Raw genomic sequence first — 20,483 nt, forward strand, 5'->3', positions numbered from 1 at the left:
CTTGTCTGACCATGGATCTTTAGCTCCTCCATTCTATTTTCCTCATCTGTAATTTGAATTCCACTATAGAATGGAAAGCTGCTTGTTATAAGGATTCCCCCCTCCCCACTCTTTGTATTTGTATCCCTGACTTACCACAGGTGCATAATAGTTGCTTGTTGATGAATTTATTCTACAATTTTAATCATTTGACCTGTCACTTTGCCAATTATAAATTTTGAATATGATTGTAAGGAAAGTCTAAATGACACACACACACTTTAGATTGAAAAGAATACTAAGTATCTTACTTTAAATTAATATACCAATGTTGCAAAAAAAAGCAAGAAAAATCAATCAACAAATAAGAATTATTAAGCACTAGGCATTGGGTAGGCTTTGGAGATACAAAAACAGAAATGAAAGAGACCCTGGCCCTAGAGATCTGGGGTGGAAGGGAGGATATATATATATAGATAGATATAGATATAGATAGATAGATAGATAGATATAGATATAGATATAAGTGCATTGAGGACAGGGCTGGAACCACCTCTAAGCAGGAAAGCCCATTGCTTAATTTTCAATATGAACATTTATACTTCAGAAATCCTGGCTATAAGTTAGAACAACTTGCCCTTGTGTTGATTGTCTGGGCACATGTTAATAATGCAAATTAAACTTAAATGTATGTATATAAATGCTGTAATCAATCTATAAACATCTATTAAGTGTCAGACACTGAGTTAAACATGCAGGAGACAGAGGCAAAAGATAGTTCCTTCCCAGAAGGAATTTACCAATTAGTGGGACAAGAAATATATAAATATTTACACATAATCTATAGGCAGAATAAAGAGAAAATAATGAATACAGGGAAGACACTAGAGTTGTTTATCCTGCCTATAGTATATTAGTATATATTTGTTTATATGTTTCTTCCCCCACCTTCTCCAGGAAACTAGGAAATAATGAATACAAGAGGTAGAAAAAGGTTTCCTGGAGAAGGTGGAATTTTAGTTGGGGCTTGAAGGAAGCCCAGAAAGTCAGCGGGCGGAGTTGTGGAGGGAGAGCATTGCAGGTAGAGAGAACAGCCAAAGAAAATGCCCAGAGCCAAGAGATGGGAGGGAACAGCCAGAAGGCCAGTATCCCTGATCAAAGAGAACATGGTAGGGAGTGTGATATAAGAAAACTGGAAAAGTAAAGGAGGAGTAGGTTATAAAAGGCATTGACTGCCAAAAAGAGGGCTTGTATTTGATCCTGGAGGCAATAGGGAGCCACTGGAGTCTATTGAGTAGGAGTGACATGTTCAGACCTGCGTTTTAGGAAAATCTTTTTAGTGGCTTAATGGAGAATGGATTAGGAAGGGGAGAGTCCCTGAAGTAGACAGATATACTGGCAGTCCATTGCCGTAGTCTAGGATGGAAGCGATGGGGACTTGCCCAGAAAGGTAGCCATGGCAGAACAGAGAAGGAGTTCTGTTCAGAAGGTGTTGCAAAGGTGAAATCAACTGGTCTTGACCACAGCTTGGATACAGAGGACAGGAGAGATGTAGTGAGGACTCCAGGATATGTAGGGTGTGAGCCTGAAGGAGTGGGAGGAGGGTGGTATTCTCTACAGTAATAAGGAAAATAGAGGAATGCAAGGAATGTTTAGGAGGAAGGATGAGTTCTGTTTTGGACATGTTAAGTTTAAGATGCCTACTGGACATCCAGTTCAAGATGTCAGAAAGGCAGCTGGAGATAGGTGCCAGATTTGAGGTCAGCAGAGAGCTTGGGACGGGATAAGTAGATAGTGAGAATCAGCATCCTGGAGATAGTAATTAAATCCATGAGAGCTAATGAGAATTAAATCCATGAGAGCTAATGAGATCACCAAGTGACACGGTATAGAGGCAGAAGAAAATAGGGCTGAGAACAGGAATCCTGAGGAACACCTGTGGTTATGGGGCATGATTTGCTGAGGGATCCAGCAAAGAAGACTAAGAAGGAGCGGTCAGACAGGAATATCAGGAGAGAGAGGCGTCCCCAAAACCTAAGAGAGAAGAGAATATCAAGAAAGAGTGATTGGTGATGTACAAGACTGTATAAATATGAAGGAGAATGAAGATTGGGAAAGGATTTGGCAACTAAGAGATCACTGATCATTTTGGAGAACGGTGGACTCATAAGGGTGGATTGTAAAGGATTAAGGAGAGAATGAATGAGAAGAGAAAATCAGGACAGCTATTGAAGATGACTTTCCAAGTAGTTTAACTATAATAAGCAGAAAAGAAGCAGGATGATGGTAGAAGGATCAAGTAAGAGGTTTGATTTTTGGATTTGTTTTTTTTTTTCATGAAGGAGAGACAGGGGCATGTTTGTAGGCAGTGAGGAATAAGCCAGTAGACAGAGAAAGATTGAAGGTAAGTGTCATCCCAGGTAACTGGGACGACAGATGGGGTAGTCTATTGGAGGAGATGGGGTAGAATGGAGGTAGAAGGAGTTAGCCTTGGGAAGGAAGAAAAGTCACCTGATCATGTGAGACAGAGATAGAAGAGGAAATAGTGGCAGAAGGCATCCTTGTGATTGGAGATGAAAAAGGGAGAAGAGGGAACTCACAGAGAGACATTTCCCAGTATCTCCACCTTGGTACTGCTCTATAAACATTTCTTAAACTCAGGAGGAGTGCAGTGTCAGGCTCAAGGAAGTCTGGAGGCTAATAAAGATGATGATGATAATCATAATAACTGACGTTTATATAACACTTTAAGGTTTGCAAAGCTCTTGATATTTGTGATCTCCTTTAAGATCGCAACACTCCTGGTGATATTCAAAATATTAAAGGAAATTTAAGGAAACCAGGAAAGACTTCAGGTAGATAATGAGTTCCCTTGAAGGTTAGCTTTGAAAGAAATCAAACATTCTAAGAAGCATCTGTAAGGAGGAAGTGAATTCCAGGCATCCGAGGCAACCAATTCAAAGTCAGAAAGACAGGAAATGGAGTGTCATGCAAGAAAAACAGCTAGAATAGCAATTTGTTTAAAACAAAGTATATGCTAAGGGGAGTAATGTAATAAAGGCTGAAGAGGTAGCTTGAGACCAGATTGTGAAAGACTGAATGTAAAATGAAAGAGTTTGTTTGATCTCAACATAGTAAGGAGTTTAAGTAGAAAATAGTGAGCTCTTGCACTTCAGGAAAATCTTTTTGGTTGCTGCCTGGAGGATAGGAATGAAGTGAAGATACTTGAGGCTGGGAGGCTAATTAATGGATTGTTGTAATAGCCCTGGGGAGAGGGGATGAGAAGTCACCCCATCCTCTGAGATTAAAGTGAAAGAATGGGAGAAGATGTAAGTGGGACCAGAGAGATGGGGAGAAGAAGGAGCTCATGGTTAATGGCCTCAATTTTTTTCCAGGAAGGATGAGGTAAGGTCTATAGCAGAGCCAGTGGGGAAAGGGAGTAGCAAAGGAGACTTGAGGAGAGAAGGAAAAGTTTGAACTCCCTACTCTGCTGAGTAGGATAGGGAACCAAAGAAAGAGAACCAGGGTTACCTTCATGGAGGAGAGATCCAGTTGAACTTCTCCAGCATAATCTGTGGTGAGCTACTCAGCATAATTTCCTCTGCAGATGGTGGGAATGATCCACCCCAGTTTGGTAAAGTATAATTAGTGAGTGGACAGAGGAACAAGAATAAAGGATTAATTAGAAAGCTGAATTGGTTTAACCAACTGGTGGAGATGGAGATGGGAAGTCCATTCAGAGCAAGAGTGATGGCCTAAGAAAGGACAGAAAAAGAAGAAAAGAAGGTCCAGAACAGAGCCGTTCATATTGGTTGGTTGGTTGGTTGTTGGCCTTAGATCTCGAAGAGGACCAACGTGACTTCAGTTTGTTAGAGTCCAGTTACACTGTGTCCTACTGTGGCTGATCAGACCAATATATCTCATCCCCCACAGAGAATTCTTGTGTCACCTCCAGGAGTTGTCTCTGGCTGTCCCCCTGCCTAACATGCTCTCCCTCCTCATCTCTGCCTGTTGGCTTTCTTCAAGTCCCAACTAAAATCCGCCCTTTTACAGGAAGCCTTTCCCACCCTTAATTCTAGTGCCTTCTTCCAGTGGTTATTTCCCGGCTCATACAGTACCTAACTTGTTTGTACATAGTTGTTTGTGTCCAGCAGACTGCGAACCTCTCCAGGGCAGAAACTGTTTTTGGACTTCCTTTGTATCCCCATCATTTAGCACAATGCCTGGGACCTGGTAGGTACATAATAGGTGCTTCTTAATTGATGTTCTATGGCTCTTTGACAGTTATATATTTCCTTGTCAGTTACTGGTAGCAAACTGCTATGCAAATATTATTCATTATCATCTTGATTAAAACTTACCTGGTGACTCTCTAATAAGCCTTCTTTAGTGTCTTACCCAACCCTCCCTCAGGCAAAAGTTCTCTTCCTCAAATTTTCCTAGACTAATTTTTTATGGATCTTTACATCTCCCTGTTATTGGGAAAAAATAGCAAATCTCAAATAATTAAAATATTTTCTCATATTTAAATGTAGTGCTTGTCACTTTAATGGAGATAAATAATATTAAAATGTGTATAAAATTTGTCAGTGCTATAGTATAATGCACATATCAATAATGAACTCTAAAAGGAGTTACTTTTTTTCTTTTTCTTTCTTTCCTTTCTTCCCTCCTTCCTTCTTTTTTTCTTTCTGTCTTCCGTTCTTCCTCCCTTCCTCTCTTCCTTCCTTTCTTTCTTCCTTCTTCCTCTCTTCCTCCCTTCCTCCCTTCCTCTCTTCCTTCCTTCCTTCCTTCCTTCCTTCCTTCCTTCCTTCCTTCTTTCTTTCTTCCTTTCTTCCTTTCTTCCTGTTTATTGCATCCAAGTTTTTATGTTTCTTGTGAGATTGGATTCACCCCAGGGTTAATTTAAATTTTTTTTCAATCTCTAGATGTATTTTTAACAATGTATTTTTTTTGTACATTTTACAATGTATTACTTACAATGGCAAAATTTTCAAAATAGATTGCTATTTAGTATTGACTAAAATGATTCATTAAAAAAAAAATTTTAAAAAAAGCCTATCAGAAAAATATGAAAAGAAAACAGCCCTTGTTACGAAGGATTTACATTTCACTGGGAGAAATAACATGAACATAGATAAGCAAATAAAAAATATATACTAAACCTTAAAAAATTCCAAACTCTTAGACTTAGTGAGACTAAATAATTATGAGTAGGTCAAAGAGCAAATCATAAAAAATTCAATAATTACATGAAGGATAATAATGATAAAACAACATGATAAATTTTTGGAATAGTGTTGGCAGGATTTTAGAAAGATGAGCATATTGACATATTTGCAGTAGCGCTATGAGATGATATAATTACTCTGGAAAGCAATCTAGAATTATGGAAATAAAATCATGAAAATATTTTTACATTTTAAGCCAGAGATTTCAATACTAGATATGTGCTCCAAGGAAGTCAGTGACATAATTAAAAAAAAAAAAAAGCAAAATTTGTAGCTGCATTTTTTGTAGTAGTAAAGAATTAGGAACAAGGTATTCACTCACTAGGCAATGACTAAAAAAACTGTTGTACAAAAATATAGTGAAAAATTGTCGTGTTATTAAGATGAACATGATAAACACAAAGAAGCAAAGAAAAACATATGAACAAGATAAATGCAAAATGAAGTCAATAAAACATGGTAAACAATATTCACAATCACAATGGTATCATTATAAACAATAACAACAAAACAATCCAAACTGAATGCTTTGAAATTTGAAATGACCAATACTGTTTTATGTTCCAATGTCCCAAAGAAGAAATATAAAATGACAGCTCTTTTGGTTTCTTTGCAAAGGTAGTGAGGGATGGGAGGAGTTAAGCGGAGAGAATCATGAGTGTGAAATATTGAATATAATGTCTGATTTTTTGGATATGCTGTTGTAGTTTTGTATATTTTCCCCTATCTTGCTTTTTGTTTTCTTTCCTTTTTGAGAGAGATTAGGGAGGGATATAATGGAAAGTATAAAGAAAAGAAAAAGGATGATAAGAACAAATTTTTTAAAATGTCAATTATCATGTCACACTATTGACTTGTAGTTTACTAGTTTTCACTAATCTTTTTCACATGAATACTGATCTAATTATGCCTTCCCCAACTTGTATTTCTGCATTTTGTTTTCAACCCAAAGGTAGTCTTTAATATTTATTACTATTGCATTACATCTTCTTTGATTCAAGTGTCTCAATATAAACTGTCAAAATCTTTGGGCATCATGCTTGTCATCACCTCCCTTCCCCTCTGCTTTGTAGAATCTTCAGATCTGTTATCTATGCCATTTTTATCTTCATTCAAGTCTTTGATAAAAATGTCCAATAGCATAAGAACAGATCCCAGAAGCACTCCACTAAAGCCCTCCTTCCGAATAAATATCAATCTATTAACAGAACACTTTGGGTCTTATTATTAAATCACTTCCAAATTGAATCACTTTTGTACTATAACATATTTAATATGTATAGGAATGCTTGCCATCTAGGGGAAGGGGTGGAGGGAAGGAGGGGAAAATTTGGAACAGAAGGGAGTGCAAGGGATAATGTTGTAAAAAATTACCTATGCATCTGTAATGTCAAAAAATGTTATAATTACAAAATTATTAAAATATTAAAAAAATAAATTGAATCACTCTTCTCCCTGTTTAGTCTCCATCTGTCCATCATGCTCACAGGGATAACATAAGAAACTATGTCTAAAGCCTTGCTAAAAATCCTGATATACTATGTCTGAGCTAGTCACTAGATTTACTAGTCTAGTAACCCTGTCAAAAAAAAGAAATGAGGTTAATCTGGCTCGACTTGTTCTTAATAAAGCTGGGCTGGTTCTTAGGGTTTAGGAACAAAGTTAGATACGTTCCATTCCATTCAATTCAGTTTTTATTTCAAACTCATTACCTCTTGCCTGGACTACCATAAATATCTCAACTGGTCTCTTGGAATCCATTCTCTACTTTCTCCAATCCATCATTCCTCCCTCTATACTTCATTCCTTGAGTAGATCCGTGACCTCATCGATGTGGGCATTCCCCGCATTAATGAACATCACAGACCTTCTATATTATTAGCTGCCTGCCTGCTTAGCTAGGACGTTGTGAACATGATGACTGGTATCCTCCACCCACCAACAGGTGTTGGAAACACGCCGGCTCAGTCAACCTTGCCAATGCTGTAATTATCACCTGACTCCTTCTAGCTATTTGAAATGGCAGAGCATAATACCTGGTCCTTCCTCCATTCTGCTTCAGCCTGGAAAATAGTCTCTGATGAGTCATGATGACTACATGGAGGAGAGAGCTAAGAACTGAATTCCTCCTTTGAAAAGGAGAGACATCTCTACTGAACTACCTGGCAGAGCTTAGAATGCAGAAGATAAGATGTTGTCTCTAGTTCTTAGAGGAGAGGGCTGAGAAAGGGAAGGAGCTATGTTTCTAGGAGCATGTTCTCTGACAGAGCAGAAGTAGTGGGTGATCTTGAATGACACCAGTCTTTCTGGTTTCTTTCCTTCCATTTAAGGAGACCTAGGATTTGGCTCTATCCTTCTCCCACTTTCTTTTCTTGATGGATATTAATGTCCCTTTACTATTCTCTGGGAGCTTCATGGCAAACCCCACTGGAGGCTGAGTCACATACCAGTTGGTAGCCCTTCTTCAAGAATATCTATATCTCTCAAAACTTTGAAGTTATAATTTGGAATTCTATTTATTTTATAAAGGGAATATATTTGATAGATTTGCATGGTTGGCTGAGCTAAAACTGTTAAAGATCTTAGCTTTAAAAGACTAAAGTCTTCCATTGCATCTAGGGCCATCTTCAGTCATCCTGATCTATATCTGGCCATTGGATCCAGATGGCTCTGGAGGAGAAGTGAGACAGGTGACCTTGCACAACCCTCCCTCATTCATTTGAATTTCACTTGCATGTCATAGTATCACTCCCCTGATCTCCTAGTTGTCTTCGGAAATGAAGGATAAACAACAACAATTTCTTTTGAATTGCTATAATCTACTTATGTCCACCATCCATCTTTCTATTGCCATTTCTTGTACCAACAATTAGAATTCTTCTGCAAAAGTGATTTTCCAAAGACCTGTAAGTATATAGGTAGGGAAACATTTGGGATGAAAATAAGTGTTGTTTGTTTGTTTGTTTGTTTTCCAGTTTAGGGTTATTAAAAGCTTGTAAATTTTTTCAAATACAATCAAGTCACTCTCTATAAGCACAATTATCATGCTGCACAAGAAAAATCAGATTAAAAAAGAAAAAAAAAGAGAAAGAAAAAAGCAAGCAAACCAACAACGACAACAACAAAGGTGAAAATATATGTTGTGATCCACATTCAGTCCCCATAATTCTCTCTCTGGATGCAGATGGCTCTCCCCATTGGTCTATTGGAACTGGCCTGAATCATCTCATTGTTGAAAAGAGCCAAGTCCATCACAATTGATCATCACATAATCTTGTTGTTATGCACAATATTCTCTTGGTTCTACTCACTTCACTTAGCATCAGTTCCTGTAAGTCTCTCCAGGCCTCTCTGAAATCATCCTGACGATCATTTCTTAAGGAACAATAATATTCCATTACATTCATATACCATAACTTATTCAGCCATTCCCTAACTGATAAATATCCACTCAAAAGGAAAATCTTTAAAAGTGTTATTACACTAACTAGTCAGCTGTGTATGTGTGTATGTGTGTGTATGTTTTATCAAAAAATAAACACATTAGGATCTTCTTGTCTTTGTTCCACTAAAGAGAAGCATTATGTGGTAAGGTAAATAGGGAGACTGCCTTGGAGTTATGAAAATATGGATTTAAGTTCAATTATATATATATGGGTTCTAGGGAAGTCACAAGTTTTCAGTGACCAGGCAATTCTAAGACTCAAAAGTTGCAGAACAATTGCTAGTTTGCATTGGTAAGGGGAATTTCTTTTCCAAGGCTTCTCTCCACCAATGAAATAATAAGTAGATCCAGACACAAAATAAACTAAACAAAAAACCAATGACAAATTTAGTCCATTTTTCTATTGCTTATTCTCTTATCATTTTCATGTGTGAACACTTGGGGATGAGATAGCTCATTTGAGCCTCATGGGAAACATACTGTCTTTTTTGCATCATACTGCTATTGCTGTTTTGCAAGGCATTGATAATGCTTATTGTAAACCTGCCATTCTCTATGGTAGCATTTTACAAATTTGTTTGTATTTTAAATCTGTGTTATCATTGATTGCCATCTCACTTTGCTTGGCAAAGACAGAGTGTTTGCTGAATAAGTCAGTTAATGGGCTTTTTAAGCCACTTTGTTGTGGTGACTGTCTTACATCAGTTGAACTTTTGCATGGAGTGATGATAACCTGGATCAGTATCCTTTGCTTTTTTTACATTTCCCATGTCTTGGAATAGCCCTTTTAAACTAGTCAGGTTGAAGCTGGTGCCATTATTGGCAAGATTTTCTCATTTTTAATCTTCTAATTTTACGGTGACTTTGGCCTTTAATTACCCAATGATCTGACTATCTAAACAGTTAATATGGAAATGATTCTCACATTAATAACTCATAGTTTTTTGTCTGTTAGTTTCTTTCTTGAGTGTATGGGATACTATTTGAGGTTTACCATGTCCATAATCTTTTGATGTTCCCATAGAAATTATTCATGATATAGAGAGAGCCTTCTGAGCAATTTATAAATCTTTAACTCCTAAGATTCCTACATTCTCCAAAATGGAATCAGAGAAAGATAGCTCTAAAAGCTGAAAGAACCTTACTAGTCTAGCTTTCTTATTTTGTGGATGAAGAAACAGAGGTTCAGGTACCCACAGTCATAAAGTAAAGGATTATAAGAAGGATTTAAAACCACTTTGTCTAACTTTGGAGTTGGTGACTGTTTCCTGTTCCACACTTTCTGCTATTTTTCTGTTCCCCATCTTCACTTTAAAGTCACCAAGTATTAAAATGTAAGTTGACTTGATTTGAAGGACTCCTATCATGTTCTTTGCAGAATTTCTCTAGCTTTTCATTCTTGCAACAGATGTTAGCACATAACCTTTAATTATCTTTGTATTGGGTTTTTTTGCATGTACTTATTATGGGCACTGCATGTTGAGCTAACCCATCCTTAACCCATTTGTCCAAATTATCTTCCTAATGCCCAAGTCTGACTATGTCAATTCCTTGCTCAAAAAGGCAAGATGAGGAAAGAAGCATTAATTAATTTCTTAGCATGTAACAGGCATTTTGTCAAGTGTGGAAGATACAAAAGATAGTCCTTGCCCTCCAACATCTGAAAGGGGGAAGACAACACATAAAAGGAAGGAGGAGATGAAAGGAATATGGCTTTGAAGCAGAGAAAGTCAAGAATGGGACTAGGAGGAGAATGAAAAATTAGGCTGGCCTCTGTCCTGCCACAAAATGGAGGATCCACAAAGAAATCACCAATGAGAGGAGAGGGGTGGGTCTTGTCAAGAGATGTTCCTTGGGGAATGATTACAGGGGATAGGATGCTTTCAAGGCTGGGATGGGGTAGAAATGGGGCATTGACCGCCCAGATACTTCCCCGAAAGGCAAGTTTGGGGAGGATCTCACTAGTGGAAAAAGGGGGCTGAACTAAGGAAGAAAACTCCAGTGAAGGAGCACTAAGCATTGAGGAAACTCCAGAGTGAGAGTTCTAGAACAGTAGTTGATACATAGTAGCAAAATTCAGAAAACCTTCAGAGATCCCCTATTGACTAGAGAAAAAAAAAGATAAATTCCTTCATTTGGCATTCAAGATGCACTGCAATCTGAATCTAATCTACTTTATGCTTATTTCAAATCACTCTTCTCCTGGTACTCTATTTTCCAACCAAACTGGCTCAACAGGTGTTTTCTAATCTCATCTGAACTCCTCCACCTCTGTGAATTCATGCATTCTGTTCCCCAGCCTGGGATGCATTCCCTTCTTATCTCTTTGTGTTGAAATCCTTCTCTGCTTTCAAAACTTTGTTCAGAAGCTACCTCCTCCATGAAGCCCTCAGGTTCCCCCCAGTTGAAGACAATAATTTAACTCTCAAATTCTCCTAGAGGACTCTGGATGTAGCTTTCCTTTGCTCCCAACACATTCTACTTGTATCACACTTATTTAGACATAGATTTCTTTGCTTTTATAACATGACTAATATGGAACTATATTTTAGAAGATCAGATTTAATAAAAGTTTGTTGAATGAAAGTGAACATTATGATTCAGCTAGTTGGTGCAGTAGATAGAGTACCGCCCTGAAGTCAAGAGGACCTGAGTTCAAAGTTGACTTCAGACAGTTAATACTTCCCAACTGTGTGACCCTGGGCAAGTCATTTAACCCCAATTGCCTCAGCAAAAAAGGAAGGAAGGAAGGAAGGAAGGAAGGAAGGAAGGAAGGACTGACTCTGGTTCCTAATCCTTCAATTGTAGTTATTTAGTTATTTTATTACACTGTAGGATCCAGGAAAACAATGACTATGTTTTATCTAAACTTTGTATATACTTTTGTGACTAGCACAGTACTATGCACAGAATGGGTACTTTGTAAATTATTAAATTAAATTCTACCTATTTATAGCCTGAAAGTGAAAGATATCACAGTAAGCAGGTAGTGCCTATATACATACACACATACATATATATATATATATATATAGTACAGAGTGATGGGTGTGGTGCATATATACATACACACATACATTTACATATATATATATATGCTTCATGCTTACCCAAATTATTTTCATTTTTCAAAACCTTACCTTCTCAATGATGCTTTTCTCTGTCAACTCATATTATCAACTCCTTTTGCATTCTCTTTCCACTTATATTTAATGTCATGATTTAAAATTTTTATTCCTTGATAGCTTGCAAATCTCTGCAGGGTGGGGTTAACACTTTAAGACCTGCAAGTCCTTTATACATATTATGTCATTTGGTCTTAATAAATCATAGCTAGATTTTTTTTGTTTTTCTTCCCAGATTATTTTTACCTTGTGAATACAATCCTTCCTTTGCAACAATAACAACAACAAAATTTGGTTCTGCACATGTATATATATTGTACCTAGGATGTACTATAAGATATTTAATAAGTATGGGAATACCTGCTATCTAGGGGAGGGGATGGAGGGAAGGAAGGGAAAAACTCGGAACAGAAGGGAGTATAAGAGATAATGTTGTAAAAAAAAAATTACCTATGCATATGTACTGTCAAAAAAAATGTTATAATTATAAAATTAATTTAAAAAAAAAGAAAAGAAAAAAATTAAAAGAAACAAATAAATCATAGCTAGGTGCTATGATTATTCCCATTTTATAGATCAGAAGTGAGTCTGAGAGAGAATAAGTAACTTGCTCACAGCCACATAGCAGACAAGTAACTAAGACAGGATTTTTTAAAAATTAATTTTATAATTATAACTTTTTTTTGACAGTACACATGCATGGATAATTTTTTACATTATCCCTTGTACTCCCTTCTGTTCCAAATTTTCCCCTCCTTCCCTCCACCCCCTCCCCTAGATGGCGGGCATTCCCATACATAAATATGTTATAGTATATCCTAGATACAATATATGTGTGCAGATCTGAATTTTTGTTGTTGTTGTTGCAAAGGAAGAATTGGATTCAGAAGGTAAAAATAACCTGAGAAGAAAAACAAAAATGCAAACAGTTTACACTCATTTCCCAGTTTTCCTTCTCTGGGTGTAGCTGATTCTGTCCATCATTGATCAATTGGAATTGGATTAGCTCTTCTCTATGTTGAAGATTTCCACTTCCATCAGAATACATCCTCATACAGAATCATTGTTGAAGTGTATAATGATCTCCTAATTCTGCTTGTTTCACTCAGCATCAGTTCAAGTAACTGAGATAGGATTTGAAATCAGCTTGCCTTGCTACTATGTCCAGTGCCCTATCAACTGGCTTAAAATCAGGAAGACCTCAATTCAAGTTTTTTTGATGACGCATTAACTGTATGATCTTGGGTAAGTCATTATTAAGTTAGTTTCTCTAGGCAACATTCCAAGCTAAATTACAGATGAGTTGTTGATCTACATTGGTGGAGATCACTCTCAACACTGGTCATTTCCAACAACAGTGGAATCTCAATTCCAGACACTCCCTCTATTTATCCCACCAAAAAGAAACAAAAGAGGGAAAAAAAACAATCCTTATCATATTTACAAAACACATGCAAAGATCGTTTTCTGCATCCACCCTTGCAAAACCTTGTGTTCCAAATCTTTTTCTCTCTCCCTGCCCTTCTCCTCTTTCCCTTAGATGGCAAGCAATCCAGTATAGGTTAAACATGTGTAATTCTTACATATATATTCCCACAATTATCATGATGCATAAAAACAATCAGATCAAAAAGGGAAAAAAAATGAAAAAGAAAACAAAAAGCAAACAAACAATGACAAAAAGGTTAAAATACTATGTTGTGATCCACCTTCAATCCCTATAGTCCTTGTTCTGGGTGCAGATGGCTCTCTTTCTCACAAGACCATTGGAATTGGCCTGAATCACTACATCCATCACAGTTGATCGTCACATAATTTTGTTGTTGCCATGTACAATGTTCTCCTGGTTCTGCTCATTTCACTCAGCGTCAGTTCTTGTTAAGTCTCCCCAGGCCTCTCTGAAATCATCCTGCTGGTCGTTTCTTACAGAACAACAATATTCCATAATACTCATAACTTATTTAGCCATTCCCTCACTGATGGGCATCCACTCAGTTTCCAATTTTTTGCCACTCAAAAAGGGCTGCCACAAACATTTTTGCACATGTGGGTCCTTGTCCCTTTTTTATGATTTTGTTGGGATACAGACCCAGTTGTGATACTGCTGGATCAAAGGGTATGTACAGTCTGATAATCCTTTGGGAATAGTTCCAGATTGCACTCTAGAATGGTTGGATCAGTTTACAACTCCATCAACAATGTATCCGTGTCCCAGTTTTCCCACATCCCCTCCTACATTTGTCATTATCTTTTCCTCTCATCTTAGTCCATCTCAGAAGTGTGTAATGGTAACCCAGAGTTGTCTTAATTTGCATTTCTCTAATCAATAGTGATTTAGAGCATTTTTTCATGTGAGTAGAAATGGTTTTAATTTCTTCATCTGAAAATTGTCTGTTCATATCTGTTTACACAAGGTTGTTGTGAGAAAAGTAAGTACCTTATAGAATGTTAGTTAAAATATTATAGAAATGTGTATTATTAGTAGTAGTAACAGCCAAAACTATTATTATTAGTACTCTTAGAGATAATAAACTTATCCTACTCTGTGCCAGTCACTATGCTAGGTATCAATGATAAAAAGACAAAAAAAAAAACCCTCCTATGGTCTGGAAATGGACTTTCCATGTGATACGGTAACCAAAGAAACAGTTAAAGAAATTCCCCGTGCCAGCGCAGATCTACAATTATTTCACAATCTTTTATCTCAGAGGTTTACCTGAGGAACCAAAGACTCTGAAATGATTTGTCCAGTGACACTTCAGTATTTGTCACAGATACTAAATCTCACTCTGTGTCTGGCCTTCTGTTCAGTCACGCCAACTTTCCTCTCGATTATATTAGACCGCATTCATAGACTCAGTCTAAATCTAAGGTAGTTATAGTCAATCAATTAATTCAATCAATGAGAATTTAATAAGCTCTCACCCCCGCCAGGGGTTATAAGGACAAGGAAGAACCGATCCCCACTTCTATTTTATTGTCCTCTGCCCTAGCCAGACAGCTTCTGGAGTACGGTGTTTGCTCCTGAACACCACATTTCAGGAAGGATGTCGGCATGCTGGAACTCATCTAAAAGCAGTGTTTGGACTCAAAACCATGCCCTGAGATGATAAGATGAAGGAATCGGGATATTTAGTGGAAAGTAAAAATGTGGAGGTTTTCTTGGAGTATTTTTAGGGCAGGTGGGTTTACAGAAGAAGAATTAAACTCTGCTTGGCCCCAAGGGATAGACATGGGAAAAATGGGTAGAAATTGTAGTGAGGGAAAGAGAAGGGAGAAGGACCATATTTTTACTATGTGTCATGTCTGCTTTTAAAATATTTGATTTTCATCATCACCCTGTGAAGTGGGTATAGTTATATATTTTATAACTGAGGAAACAAACAGAAATGTGACTTGGCCAGGGTTACATAACAAGTACCTCAGTGGGGCAGACTCTTCCTTGATATTCTTTCTCTACCCTTAATCCATGTCCTCATCTCGCTGGCTGACCTAATCAGCTACCGAGGGTTTAATGACTATCTGTACACAAAGGAGCCCCCAAATATATGTATAGCACAGGAAGTCCCGAGTTGGGGTTGGGCAGGCTGGATCTTGTGATAAAACCAATATTGGTCGTCCCCCTTTGCTCCCAAAATGGACGACGCAGCTCCTGGAGTTTATTTTACTGGTACTTATTTTACTTTATTTTATTTACTGATATTTATTTTACTGGAGTTTATTTTATTTGGTTCCCAAGCTCTTCTCCTTAGGTATGGTATAGGTTGTGGTTTTTTGTGTTTAGTCTGTCCTCGGTTCCTAGTAAAGACACTGGGATATACCTCACTCATAGCTTATCTATCTAAAAAACGGTTCCATCTTGTTTTCACATCCACAACATGTCCTTCATACCTTCTTGTTGCCTAGTCCTTTTCATCATCACTCTATCATCTCTTGCTTGGATTTCTTTATTATTATTATTATTAAAACTTTTTAATTTTCAAAAGATATGCATTGATAATTTTTCAGCATTAACCCTTGCAAAACCGTGTGATCCAATCCCCCCTTCTTTCCCTCACTCTTTCCCCTAGGTTCTTGCTTGGATTTCTAATTAAGTTCCCCCATTCAAGTCTCTCCCCACTCCAGAACACCTTCCAGACCACTGCTAAAGTGATTTTCATAAAGCACAAGTCTAAACATGTTTATCTTTACTCAATAAACTCCAGGGACTCTGAATTGTTTCTGGGATCAAACATAAATTCCTCTATTTGGCCTTTAAAGGCCTCCCCAACCTGGCCCCAACTTCCTTTTCTAACTTATTATACATCACTTCCCTTCCATACTCTACTATCTGGCAAAACTGTCTCTCCTGCAGCCCATCTCCTGTCTTAGCACTTATGGTGAGTTCTGCTCCAGAAAGGTCATGATTATCTGAACTCTGAATACCAGGAAGTGTTCTCATCTATTCAGATTTGCAGGATTGGAAGCTATGATTACGTAAAACAGGATAATTGGTTTTGATTCCCTGGAAATGTGCAATGAGAATTCTAATAGTGTCTCCAGTTAATCGGATTCATTATTTGACCTAATTGGGACTTAGATATAATTTCTCCTCATCAGCACCTTTCAAGAATCCTACATTTCATTCAGCATATCCTTTTACGTGAAGCCTTTCCTGATTCCCCCTACCAAAAAGAAATTGCTTTCTACTTATTTTGTGTGCATTTTTAGGTAGAGATAACTTATTCTAGAGGGTAGTGTTGTATGCTGGCTTACAGTCCTCTGACAGATCATTTCACTGCTCAGTGTTCTATCATCTCCCTAAGACAATAAATTGTGCAGAAACAAGTCAATTTATTTCGGTAGAAATTGATGACATCGGAAGTCCGACTCCAATTCCTATATTTGGGATGTGTTATTTATGTGCAGGGGTACAAGTTAAACTCTTTGAGGGCAGGAACATTTTCATTTTGGTTTTGTACCTTCAGCAGGTGGGACATTCCCATCCCAGCATGCAACAGCCATCTGGTTATCATACCTCCAAATGTCTGCCCATTGCCATAAGGAGAAAACCTCCCGCCCGTCAGAGCTATTCAAAATTGGAAATGGGCCACCTAGAGAGGGGAACTTCAGGCCGAGGGGAGGCGTCTCCTTGTGGAATTTCTGTTCACATCTAAGTTGGACCAGATGGCCTCCACGATATAAAAATGAGTCAAAGTTTGAGAGTGATAGGGAGAATGATGCAACCTGACAGAGGCTATATCTAGGGGAGAGGTTACCTAAGGTGAGCAGATGTTGGTACTTGGCCATTCAGGAAATAGGCTGAGCTCATTTGGCCAGAGTCACTTTTTCCTCTTGTCTCAGCCTGGACCTCTATGCCTCCTTCCTCTGAGATGCTCACTTGGCCAGGATCTATTTCATATATATATATGTTATATATATATGATATTATTACATTATATTATATTATATTATATTATATTATATTATATTATATTATATTATATTATATTATATTATATTATATTATATTATGTATATCCTTATGTAACTATCAACTTCTAAGTGAAGACAAGTCAGGAAACCTGAATGATGGCTTCAAATTCTTTAGAAGAAAAGAACCATACATATGCAAGATATTGGGCTGATGATCAGGAACTCCATCGCTACAGGTTTTGATCTTTAATATTCTTTTCCTTTTCAAACCTCTTAAACGTTTCTAGAAAGCCAACTTTCTCTCTTCCCATGTAACCAAAAGAGACTTCATTCCAGATCTCTAACTATTTTCTTCTCTATACTGGAATCTCCCTGACGGAAGTCCTACATTGACCCCCAGTTCATAGGGCTGTGCTGTCATGGCACTGGATTCCTGGAAATTCTGCCAATAGAAGATAGATCATGTCAAACTGGGAGGCTGGAGGTTCATCACCTTGGAAGCCTGTGTCTGGCTATTCATAAGGATTCTCTTGGAGAATATGGAGGAGTTGTAATCTGCTTAAATAGGGGAAGGGGGAATGCCCACCCCAATGATCCTTGAGATTTCAAAGGATATCTGCATTAATATCTCCTCCAAGAACTGTTTCTTCAGTAAATGGAGGCAGAGTGTAGACTTTTGAAAGATACAGCCAAGAGACCTTTCTCTCATTGTTCTAAAATCTTTTAAGCACAACAAAAAGCAAAGCAAAACAAAAAACCCACAGAAATATTATATAACAAAAAAACAAGGTTCACATTCTCCATCTCACATCTGAGAATGTAGTTTGGAATGGTTCAAGCTGGTATGGTTCATCTCAAATGCTAACCAAAATCTATGAGCACTGGTCCTTCTTCTACCCTTATACATATCTAGGGAGCCGGGATGAAGGATTCCTCAAACCATTCTGCCAAAATTGGGGTGACTGGGAGTACAGTGGATAAGTACCGTTATAAGAGATGGGACTTTTTTTTTTTTTTTTTTTTTGGTAGACACACTATTCAGTTTAGAAGCATGGAAACAGAGCCAGAATTGGACTATGGAGGCAACATTTCTCTCCCTCCCCTTCATACTTCAATGACTGTGGTGGGAGGATACCATTTTCTCTGAATTAGAGCTTCCCTGATACTTGGAAACCTAATTACACATGGCTGACTGCCCATGGTTACTAACTTCATAAAAGAGAAGCAGTGTAGCTGAAAGACTTTGGATTTAAAATAAGATGATCCAAGATTTAAGTGTAGTCCTAGCTTTACATGGTTATGGAACCTGAGAAGTCACTTAATCCCTCTGTATCATTTTATTATCGTTAAATAGAAATAATAATCCCATTACTACCTACAATGAGATATTTCATATAAAATGCTGAAATTTGAGGCTATGTCTCTTACAATAATGATGACTTAGTAGTCAATTTAATTTACCTTGTCTTGGTTTCCTCAGCAGTAAAAATGACAGTTTCATGGGATTGTGGTGAGGATCAAAGGAGATGCTGTATGTAAAATTATATATGAAGCGCACCTAGATGGTGCAGTGGATAAAGTGCCTGCCCTCGAAGTCAGAAGAACCTGAGTTCAGATCTGGCTCCAAACACTTAATTCTTCCTAGCTGTCACTTGGGCAAGACCTTGGGCAAGTCACTTAACCCCAATTGCCTCAGCAAAATTATATATATATATAATATGATGCTTTATAAAGTGTTTAACATTTAAATATTGATCTACGGCACAGGATTATTTAAGAAAAGCACCTGGAATTTGAAGCAGTATTTAAATGAAAGTTGTTAGCCCTCTTATAGGGTTGTTGTGAGCAAAGGACTTTGTAAAGCACTATAGAAATACAAGCTCTTAGCAGAAATATTCCTTGAGAGCTGTTTGATTGATAGGTAAATATGACTGATAGCCACCTTAGATATCAATGTCACACTTCATGGAATATTTATGCATTTTAAGGAGAACTTTAATGGGAAAGTATTATAATAATGGCTAAATGCTTTTCTGAACTTAGTCTTCTCTACCATATCCAGATCACTAAAAGCCAACAATCAAAAGAGTGAAAATATTAGCCTTAATGTACACCTCATATAGACATTTTCGTGGGATGTAGCAGATATATTTGTTGAATGTCGATCAAAGACCTGCATTTTTTATCCAGTTGTGGGATTATTATGATGATGAGTAATTAAATAACGATGAACTTTCTTTTAACAAATTGCCAATATGATTCTTCCTTTGCATTGTTTCCTAGTGGAGATAACAAAACTTAAGTTTCCTATTTTAGAGAAAGCAATTTTTTTCCAAAACTGAATAAGTAGATGATTTAGAATCAAAGTTTCCAAAAGATTGGCAGAATGTGGGGGATGGGAGTGAGGAAAGGAGGGATATCACAGAAGCTTAAACATCTAGTAAGGCAGGCTATAAAACTTGCCAGTTCATCTGGCAAGGCTCTACCACCACTACCACCATTATCTCTGGCAAAAACAAAAACACCTTTAAGAAGATGTTTGTAACCACATTTTGAATAGAGATTGAGCTAAATGATCTTTGAAATTTCCTCCATGATTTTATGAAATCCATAGTGGTCTGTTTTGTGGAGAATTGAAGACCATTTTATTCTTGGGAAAATCTTTACATTCAGAGAATTTAGAATAGTTGACAAACTATTCATGAGGTCAAAGGGGTGAGGAGCCTTCAGTCTCCTGTAGAAGTCCCATCTATTTCCATACCACATCATAGGAGAGTTTCCAAGAAAAAAAATTATATATATATATATATATATATATATATATATATATATATATACACTAAGTACATAGAAAACTGAATTAAATACAATAAGGTCCATTTCAAAGATAAATCATGCAATTTCAGAAAGACCTTCAGTTTAAGGAATCCTTTTCTCCTTCCTCATCTTCCTCGCCAAAGAGTTCTATCAATCTTGTTTTCATTGAGTTGTTTTTCCCTCCGAGTAATGTCTAAATCTTTTTAATCCCATTTGGGATTTTCTTGGCAAAGATACTGGAGTGGCTTGCCATTTTCTTCTTCATTTCATTTTACCCCTTATTTTACTGAGGCAAACAGGGTTAAGTGAGTTGCCCAGGGCCACATAATCAGTAAATGCCTAAGGACAAGTTTGAACTCAAGAAAATAAATTTTCCTAACTCCAGGCCCAGCCCTCTAGTCACTGTACCACTTAGCTACCTGCCAATCTATATATACCTTTATTTCCTTCTACCTGTAAAGAAGCTTCAGA

General features: G+C 37.3%; 1 long non-coding RNA gene across 4 annotated transcripts in view; it reads left to right on the top strand.

The window, feature by feature from the left end:
- The window catches only part of LOC141546112 (uncharacterized), a 118,674-nt gene that overhangs the window by 3,132 nt on the left and 95,059 nt on the right, over nt 1-20,483 (top strand). The window lies entirely within an intron of this gene.

This window comes from Sminthopsis crassicaudata, chromosome 6 (assembly GCF_048593235.1).
Source record: "Sminthopsis crassicaudata isolate SCR6 chromosome 6, ASM4859323v1, whole genome shotgun sequence".
Classification (NCBI taxonomy): domain Eukaryota; kingdom Metazoa; phylum Chordata; class Mammalia; order Dasyuromorphia; family Dasyuridae; genus Sminthopsis; species Sminthopsis crassicaudata.